This window comes from Bubalus bubalis, chromosome 11 (genome assembly GCF_019923935.1).
Source record: "Bubalus bubalis isolate 160015118507 breed Murrah chromosome 11, NDDB_SH_1, whole genome shotgun sequence".
In the NCBI taxonomy this organism is placed as follows: domain Eukaryota; kingdom Metazoa; phylum Chordata; class Mammalia; order Artiodactyla; family Bovidae; genus Bubalus; species Bubalus bubalis.
The window spans coordinates 33,845,785-33,855,602 of record NC_059167.1 but is presented as its reverse complement, the minus strand read 5'-3'; the positions used below and the strand labels follow the sequence as shown (position 1 = coordinate 33,855,602).

Genomic DNA, 9,818 nt, shown 5'->3' with positions numbered 1-9,818 from the left:
AACTGAGAATACGACTGCATTTCAAAAAGCTTTCATAGAAAATAAGGTGCGAGGAGCTAGCAACAGGCAGTTTTCAATGGCCATGGATATAAAGATATCAGGGAGAAAATTCTCAAGAGAAAAAGAATCTGGTTGACTGGCTCCAAATTTCCCTTACCTGAGACAAACCAAAAAGGAGTATGAAAGTTTTGCCATTCCAGATACCTCATAAGCTCATCAGCATTTCTCCCATCTATGAGATTATCATCAACAATTACATTAATAGGAAGTTATCAACATGAACACCACCAGCTGAAAGACACTTCTCTTCAAACAACAGCTTTGAAGAGAAAACACAAAAATTTCCTAATATCATCTGTGCCAGTGTGAACCAGACCAGAAAGACATTCTCCCAACACTCCCCCAAAATATTAGTGATTAGGGATTTTAGGAGCACTGCTTTCCAGGCTTTTTTTTTTTTTTTTTTGGCCCGATAAGTCAAATTAGCTTGTTCAACTAATTATCAACTAGTTATCCATATCAAGTCGTGTCCGACTCTTCGCGACCCCATGGACTGCAGCCCACCAGGTTCCTCCGTCCATGGGATTTTCCAGGCAAGAGTACTGGAGTGGGTTGCCATTGCCTTCTCCTAGTTATCCATATCAATAATTTCAATATAGAGGTTTGTTTTTTTTTGCTGCAGTGACTTTACCCTGGTGCTTTCTACAGCATGTACATTCAACCAAAAAATAAGGAGGAGACACCGAAGCAGAAGAGGGCAGGAAAGACCTTAGACTGTATAAGGATAGGAGTGCTGGCACCATATTACCATAGGATACTGAACAGGTGACACATTTATGCTTTCCAATCTAGCCAAATACTTGAAAACTTTGCAGCACAGGAAAGCACCCATGAAGGAGGCTGAAGAGTACATGAGTCAATTCAAAGCCTATGCTTTAGCAACTGGCAGAAGAATGTCACCCACTCATATGTAACCACTTTGCACAAGGACGCACACAAACACCCTATATTTTATCCATTCCAGTCACAGACTAAATTCTGGTAATGGAGCATGGATAAGGGAGGAGAGTTCATCACCATAAAAAGCCTTTCTTCCCGGGAAGTCCTTATCTTCCTACAGTGGAGAAAAAAAGAAAAATGCTGGGAAAAACTGGAGAGTGTATTGATTTGGAGCATTTCACTTTACTCTAGAACAAACCGAATGAAAACTGTTCTTTAATGAAGCATAACAGTGTAGAGAATTCTGCTTAAATATTTGCTCAGATAATATTTTCTTACTCTGAAGCTATGAATCTGGCAACAGAGACAGTTTAATAATAGCAATGAGCCCTCTGGCTGTTTGAAGAGAGACTCTGTGTATGCAGAGGTAGCAATCAAATAAGCTTTGATAACTTATACCGCAGAACCGTATACGGAGTGCCAGCGGGGCTCTCCTCCGTGAGCCCGAATGTTTAAAGCAGTGACGCTGCCCTCTCTACATCCTAGAGTGTTGCACTAGAGAATGCTACTGAAATTATAAAGTCAGAAGGCACCTGAAATGGTGCCATCTGACTCACTTTCAGAAACAGTATTTCACTGGATGTTGTTATTTTCCACTCTTGTCAGTTCAATAGGTAAAAATCATATCATATTTACATTAATGTACTCGGGTTACTTTTTTTTTTGTTACTAGGAAAAAATAGTTTTTTCAAAGCTCTGTTTGTAATTTTAATTTCTTCTCTTGCCAAATTGCTTATTAATATTCTTTACTCATATGAGACAGTTGTCTTTTTATTAATTTATGCATTAGAATGACAACTTTTGTTCATCATACATATCACACATAATTTCCCTGTTTGTCATTTTCCTCCTAATTTTATTTATTGTGTTTTTTGAAGTACAGAAAATCTGACTTTTTGATGTAGTTAAGTTTATCCTTTTCTGATACGGTGTCTCAGCATGTGTCATGCTTTTCAACCAGTCCTCACCGTACAGTTGTCATATTTATCTATAATTTTTCTGGGTTATTTCTTTCTTTTTCACATTTAAACTTATCCGGAGTCTATTTTAATCTAAAATGTGAGGTTGAGGTTGAGTTCTAAATTTTCCCTCCAAATGTTAGCCAGCTGTCTTAAGACTATTAAAGAATTCACTTGCTATGAATTGCTACTTTTAAAATATATTAATATTTATATTTACATATATAAAAAATAAATAGTATTTCAAAACATGAGAAGAAAAACTGCAGTTTTTAAACCTATATCTACATTTAACATCATGGTAAGGAAAATATCTGGATAATAATCCTGAACTAAAGAAGCTAAAAACATAAAATAGTGATCTTTAAGGAGAAGAAAAAAAAAATATATATATATATATATAACTTTTTAAAGGAGAGGAAGAAAACAACAAAATGATACTCTGTTTTTCCCATATTAGATCATTTATATCCAGTGTCATGCAAAATAATGGGCATAGCATAGCTGCTGGCGACCTTGGAAATTGATCCCATCTTTGTAAAGAGGAATCTTACAGTACATATCAAATATCTTTAAAGTTGACTTAGAAATTCCTCCTCTGAATTTACACTGAGGAAATAAATAAAAATGAATGAAAGGTGTTCATTTTAGCTTTGTTCATAACAGTTGAAAATTAAAAACAAGTTGAATATTCAAAATAGGGGATGTGTTATAAATATATATGGAAGATATATACAGTATCTACTAAGAATTTAATATCCATTTTTGATATTAATATGCAGATTTGATATGAAAATATGTTTACAATACATCAGGTGGAAAGCATATTACAGAGCAATATTTTTGTCATGTTCTTGATTTTATAAAATATATGTGTTATGTATGTCCAAGTGCAGGAAAAGTAAGGCAATTATCTCAGGTAAAATGTTTGTAAGTAAACTTTTGCTATTTTTCTTATTTTTTTTACTGTCACCTAACATACTAAATGGGGCTTCCCAGGTGGTTAAGTGGTAAATAATCTCAGGAGATGCAGGTTCAATTCCTGTGTCGGGAAGATACCCTGGAGAAGGAAGTGGCAATCCACTCCAGTATCCTTGCCCGAAGAATCTCGTGGACAGAGGAACCTGGTGGGCTACAGTTCATGGCGTCACAAGAGAGTCAGACACAACTTAGTGACTAAACGACTATATACTTAATATGTACATAAGTTCATTTTACAATCAGAACTAAAGCTATTATATAAAACTGTTTCCATTTTGAACAAAGAAAAACACAATATATTTTATTGTAAAATAAAAGGTTCTTTGACTGCTCAGTATCAAATTTAAAACATTTACCTTTTGTTTTGTAACCATTGTAAATTGCAGTGTCTTCCATGTTTTGTCTGTAGGTTGATTCTAAACATTGAAGGAACAATAAAGAATGTCTGTTACTGCGATTTTTCAAAAAAAAAAATGAACTTTAATACATCAATTTATACGTAAGTGGTTGTATATTTTTTTGAAAAATCAAATCTAGAAACTTTGACCGAAGGTAGCACTATGAGTAAGGGATCAGTTACAGAGAACAGAATCCACTCTGGTTCACTGAAACAGAGATGGACTTATTTCACTGTACAGCATGGCCTATGCAAGAGGTCATGTGGCCAAAGAGACACATTCTAGGCTAAGTTTCCAGGAACGGCCTGAAGCAATAGATCTGTTAATTCTTCTTAATTCAGTCTTTGGTAAACATATGTGATTGGTGAAATCAAACTGTATCTGACCCTACATCTAGTCTGCAAGGGAGTCGAGGAAATGCAGTTTTCAGACTTTTAGTTTCTGTAATACAGGAAAGCATACAAAAGGTTGAATGGTGAAGGGGTCAATCCCTGGTAAATGTATGTTTTAGCAGTTGATTAGAAGAATGCCAGTTAATATGTGGAGAGATTTCTATTACTGTTTTGCCAAATGACTGTCATAATCCCTTTTTGTAGAGTTTTTATTCATCTACCAAGCCTGGTGGAAGGAGAGAAGTGTGGATGGAATATGTCTAAAAACCAAAGAGGTCAGGAAAAAAAGTTGGCAAATCCATCGATTATCCTTCTCTGTGTACTTAAACTTGTTCAAATAAATTCTTTAAAAGTTTTAATGAGATATCTTTTTAAAATAATTTTAACTTAATATGTATGTTTCATGAAATTTGAACACTCTTTTCAAATCCAACACCGTTTTATTTGTTAATAGCCTTTCATCAAAGTACATGATCTTAGGTAAATAATTACCTTTCTAAATTAAATGATAGCATGTAAGCTTAGTTCATAAATTTTTTCTGAGTTTTCCCTTGCAGAGGTATTTTCTGATATTTTCATGTCTTTTAACATATAGGTGTGTGTACCTACTCCTAATCTTTCACTAGCAATGATGATGTTTTATCACCTTCTCCACTTTCTGACTCTGGGAAAGACCGGGGGCAGCAGGAGAAGGGGGTGACAGAGGATGAGATGGTTGGATGGCATCACCGATGTAATGAATATGAGTGTGAGCAAACTCCAGGAGACAGTGAAAGACAGAGGAGCCTGATGTGCTGCAGTCCATGGGGTCTCAAAGAGTCAGGACATGACTTAGCAACTAGACAACAACAACAATCACTTTCTTTAGAAAAATACTATTATTTTCTATTTTTGCTAGAAAAATACTACTCGGCCTTTAAGATTCAATTCAAAAATCTCCTCCTCTAAGGAAACTTTTCAAATTTTACATCAGATGTTTATTTTCACCCTCTTTCTCTGTACTGTCATTACTAAAAGACTTTGGCATAGTGGATTATAGACAGCATAAGACCATCTCCATTTTTAGACCATCCCCTTCCTCTCACACTGACAGCAATTGGAGAACAGGTTTGGGTTATGTGAATACCTCAGGAGCTTAGGGGTGGAAGTATGGTGGTGAGCATACTAAGAATGGAGAATGAGTGGAAGAATGATTCTCCAAAGGAAAATTAGCATCTCTTATCAGAAGAAGGAGGAAGAAAATCAATGAATGGCCACTGCACAATAAAGAAAACATCCCAGCTGGATCTCAAAGGCATTTCAAAGGAAAAAAGTCAGTCTCAAGACTCACATCTCTTTCTCCCACTCTCACTCCCTTTCTCTCTCTCTCTGTATTTGTAGGTGTACACACAAAAAGACATCTGAAAATATGTGCATTTAATGTAATGATAATAATATTTCTGGGTAACTGAATTTGAGGTGATTTTAAAATACTCAGCATTATTTGTCAATGTCTGATTCTTTTCTATGTGTGTTTCATTTTTATTAAAATAGTGAAATACTTTTCTTATATAAAAATATGGATGCAAAATATGCCACAGAAACATTAGAAAATAAGTTAATTTGTTCTAAGTGGTGGATATATTTAAAATGTTTTTCTTTGTACTTTATTAATTTTTAAACTTTTAGACATAAATAATATTTTAGGTTAAAAAAAATAAAATATGAGTAGAGTGGCAACCTGAGAAGATAGGGAAGACTTTTTCAATATCTGAAATTTATTGTTGAAATTAAGGCTAGATTAAAAAAAAAAAAAAAAACCACGTCAGGTGGACAAGAGGATCCAGAAGCACTGGGATTCATATTTAAGTTCCTTCTCTGCACTGCTCTAAATCACTTATATTTTTATTTCTTAGTAGTCAGATCTGCACGCTAACCAGTTGACAGTGTGAGAACCATCTCAGCGACCTGGGTTTCAACCAAAGATGTGGTGCTAGAGTTTTTTACCCTGTTGATTTGAAGGATATCTATGAGTGCTTCAGTTCACACGGCTTCATTTGCTGCCCTGGGAAAGAACTGGACAGATCTCCCAGCCAAATAAAAGCCTCTCTGGGAAATGAGAAGGATGTGGAGCAAGGTGAAAATATCACGGAGATTTTAGTAGAGAAATCTGAGAGTAGGGTTCAGGGAAGAAAATCTACTTCAGGCACCACCTAAAAGATTAGGCGTCAAAGCCCCTTGGTGTAAAGTGTTTTGACTTCTAAGACAGTCCCATGGCTTGGAACATGCATCACATTATAATGAGTTTCCTGTTAAAGGCTGTCACTACTCAAACACAATCTACTGTAAGATTTACATTTTGCAAGTATTTCCAAAGATCCTACTTTGACACTGGCTCATAGTCATATGCAGAGCTGTGTGGGTTATGCCACCTAAATGAAGGGAGAGGGAAATGGGAACATGATCCAGTGCACCCAACATTACTGTGAAGCACACCTTTCATGACTGTGGCCAGAGAAGTGGGCTGGAATTGAAGAGCAGAGCTGACCTTTGTGGGAATCAAATTACAACTTAGAGGAGCATCTGCTAATCAGAACAGCTAACATTTATCATATGCTTAAGATGGACCTGCAACTCTACTAAGTGTTTGACATGGTAAAATACTAAGTATCTTACTTAATCCTCTTGATCTCTATTACATTCATTTTATAGATGAAGAAATTGAGGATTGGAAAAGTTAAGAAACTTACCCAGGTAGTTAGGTAGTTACATAGCTGGGTAGCACAGGACCCAAGTGAAAATTGGACTGTACCATCCACTGAATGTCCTTGATATCTGTTGCCAAAAGTAGGGTTACAAAGCCACAAGATCAGACAAATTTCAACCTGGGAAGCTAGAATTCCTCCTCTTGATTTTAAACCCCAGTACAATTTTTTCTTCTTACTCTTACATTTTCTCACACATATTTATTCAAGTAATCTCATCAATCATTTCTAATTACACCCCAGAACAATTTACATAAGGCTTCCCCAATGTCTCAGCGGTAAAGAATCTGCCTGCCGTACAGGAGATGCAGGAGACACAGGTTCAATCCCTGGGTTGGGAAGATCCCCTGTAGGAGGGCATGGCAACCCACTCCAGTATTCTTGCTGGGAAAATCCCATGGACAGAGGAGCCTGGAGGGCTACAGTCCAGAGGGTTGCAAAGAGTCAGACTTGAGTGAAGTGACTGATCGTGAGCACAACTTGTATATATTATGGCCAGATATGATAATACCAAAACAATGCAAATTGAAAATAACAATACAAAGTCTATTCTAAAACCACACTTAACCACTTAAAAACCCTCTGGATTTATCAGAATACAAATAAAGGAGAAATGAATGCACTTTATAGAATGCCTAACAGTATACGAAGCCATCCAATTTGTCCTGAGACAGTATCATTCAACAGTTAATATTACTTCTTTATAATGAATGTAATTTTAATCAGATGATAAAGGTTTCTGTTTAAGAACCACAGACAGTAGATAATACAAAAACCACTTAATATTTTGCTTCGACTTGCAATGTATATTATTTTTGTAGCAACGGATTTACCTTCCTATTGAATGTTGTTTATTCAGACTAGTAAATCAGTTTGTTTTCCCTGAGTGTAAACCAGTTGAGTAAGTTGGAGAGTGTTCACAGATTAAGAAGAAGAGGGTACCAGGTAGTAATAAACACACATTTGTTGCATAGTACACAGATCATCTGGTACAGAAGACTGGACTCCTCATTCTTTGAGGACATTGAAGAAGTCCCTGCCCTCATGGAATGTATGGTCCAGTTGCAGAGATATTCTCAAAATTCAAAAACTCAGCATTCAGACTGAGTTGTATATAAGGAGCTGCAGACACCCATGTGCCACAGGTTCTCTTACATCGACCACCTAAGAGTTGCGCTGTAACAAGTAACAATCTCTTCTCCTCTCTGCCAACAGCTCGGCAGCCACAGAACAGCAGCTATGTGTGAGTGCATCTCCATCCACTTTGGCCAGGCTGGTGTTCAGACAGGCAATGCCTGCTGGGAGCTCTACTGCCTGGAACATGGCATTCAGCCCGATGGTCAGATGCCAAGTGACAAGACTATTGGGGGAGGAGATGACTCCTTCAACACCTTCTTCAGTGAGACAGACACTGGCAAGCATGTGCCCAGGGCAGTGTTTGTAGACCTGGAATCCCCGCTCACTGATGAGGCGTGCACTGGCACCTACTGCCAGCTCTTCCCCCTGAGCAGCTCATCACAGGCAAAGAGGGTGCTGCCAGTAACTGTGCCCGAGGTCACGACACCACGGGCAGGGAGATCACTGACCTCATCTTGGACCAAGTTCGGAAACTGGCTGAGCAGTGCACAGGTCTTCAGGGCTTCTTGGTGTTTCACAGCTTTGGTGGGGGAACTGGTTCTGGGTCACCTCCCTGCTGATGGAATGTCTCTGTCGATTACGGCAAGAAGTCCAAGCTGGGGTTCTCCATTTACCCAGCCCCACAACTTTCAACAGCTGTAGCTGAGCCCTATGACTCCATCCTCACCACCCACACCACCCTGAAGCGCTCTGATTGTGCCTTCATGGTAGACAATGAGGCCATCAATGACATCTGTCCTAGAAACCTCGACATTGAGTGCCCAACATATACTAACCTGAATAGGTTGATAGGTCAAATTGTGTCCTCCATCACTGCTTCCCTGAGGTTTGAAGGAGCCCTGAATGTGGATCTGACAGAGTTCCAGACCAACCTGGTGCCCTATCCCTGCATCCACTTCCCTCTGGCCACATACGCCCCTGTCACCTCTGCTGAGAAAGCCCACTGTGAATAGCTTTCTGTAGCAGAGATCACCGATGCTTGCTTTGAACCAGCCAACCAGAAGGTGAAATGTGACCCTTGCCCTGGTAAATACATGGCCTGCTGCCTGTTGTACCGTGGCGACATGGTTCCCAAAGATGTCAGTGCTGCCATTGCCACCATCAAAACCAAGCGTACCATCCAGTTTGTGGACTGGTGCCCCACTGGCTTCAAGGTTGGCATTAATTACCAGCCTCCTGCTGTGGTCCCTGGTGGAGACCTGGCCAAAGTACAGTGAGCTGTGTGCACGCTGAGCAACACCACAACCATCACTGAGGCCTGGACTCACCTAGACCACAATCTGATGTATACCAAGCATGCCTTTGTTCACTGGTACATGGGTGAGGGCATGGAGGAAGGAGAGCTTTCTGAGGCCCATGAGGCCATGGCTTCCCTTGAGAAGGATTATGAGGAGGTTGGTGTATATTCTGTGGAAGGAGAGGGAGAGGAAAAAGGAGAGGAATACAAAAGTTAAAATGTCACAAGGGGTGCTGCTTTTACAGCACCTTTGCTGATTCTGTTTTAAAACTTGAAAAGTTGTGGTCTGATCAGTTAATTTATATATAGCAGTGTATACTTTGCTTTAAAGTATATGCTTTAAACTATGCTTTAAAACATGGCACTCTGTTATAGACCCAAGCTATCCATTTCTCTGATGAGCTTAAATAAAGTATTTCCTGTCTTAAAAAAATAAAGCAAACTCAGCATTCATAAAACTAAGATCATGACATCTGGTCCCATCACTTCATGGTAAATAGATGGGGAAACAGTGGAAACAGTGACAGACTTTATTTTCTTAGGCTCAAAAATTACTGCAGATGGTGACTGCAGCCATGATTTTAAAAGGCACACGCTCCTTGGAAGAAAAGCTATGACCAACCTAGACAGCATATTAAAAAGCAGAGACATTATTTGCTGACAAATGTCCGTCTAGTCAAAATTATGGTCATGTAGGGATGTGAGAGTTGGACCATAAAGAAAACTGAGTGCAGAAGAATTGATGCTTTTGAACTGTGGTGCCGGAGAAAACTTGTGAGAGTCCCTTGGACTGCAAGGAGATCAAACCAGTCCATCCTAGAGGAAATCAGTCCTGAATCTTCATTGGAAGAACTGATGCTGAGGCTGAAGCTCCAATACAATACTTTGGCCACCTGATACAAAGAACTTTTTCATTGGAAAAGACCCTGATGCTGGGAAAGATTGAAGGCAGGAGGAAAAGGGGATGACAG

At 38.7% G+C, this 9,818-nt stretch overlaps 1 pseudogene; it reads left to right on the top strand.

Moving 5' to 3' along the window:
• The first annotated feature begins 7,712 nt into the window (after positions 1 to 7,712).
• On the top strand, positions 7,713 to 9,064 carry LOC102413956 (annotated as a pseudogene).
• Positions 9,065 to 9,818: the final 754 nt, after the last annotated feature.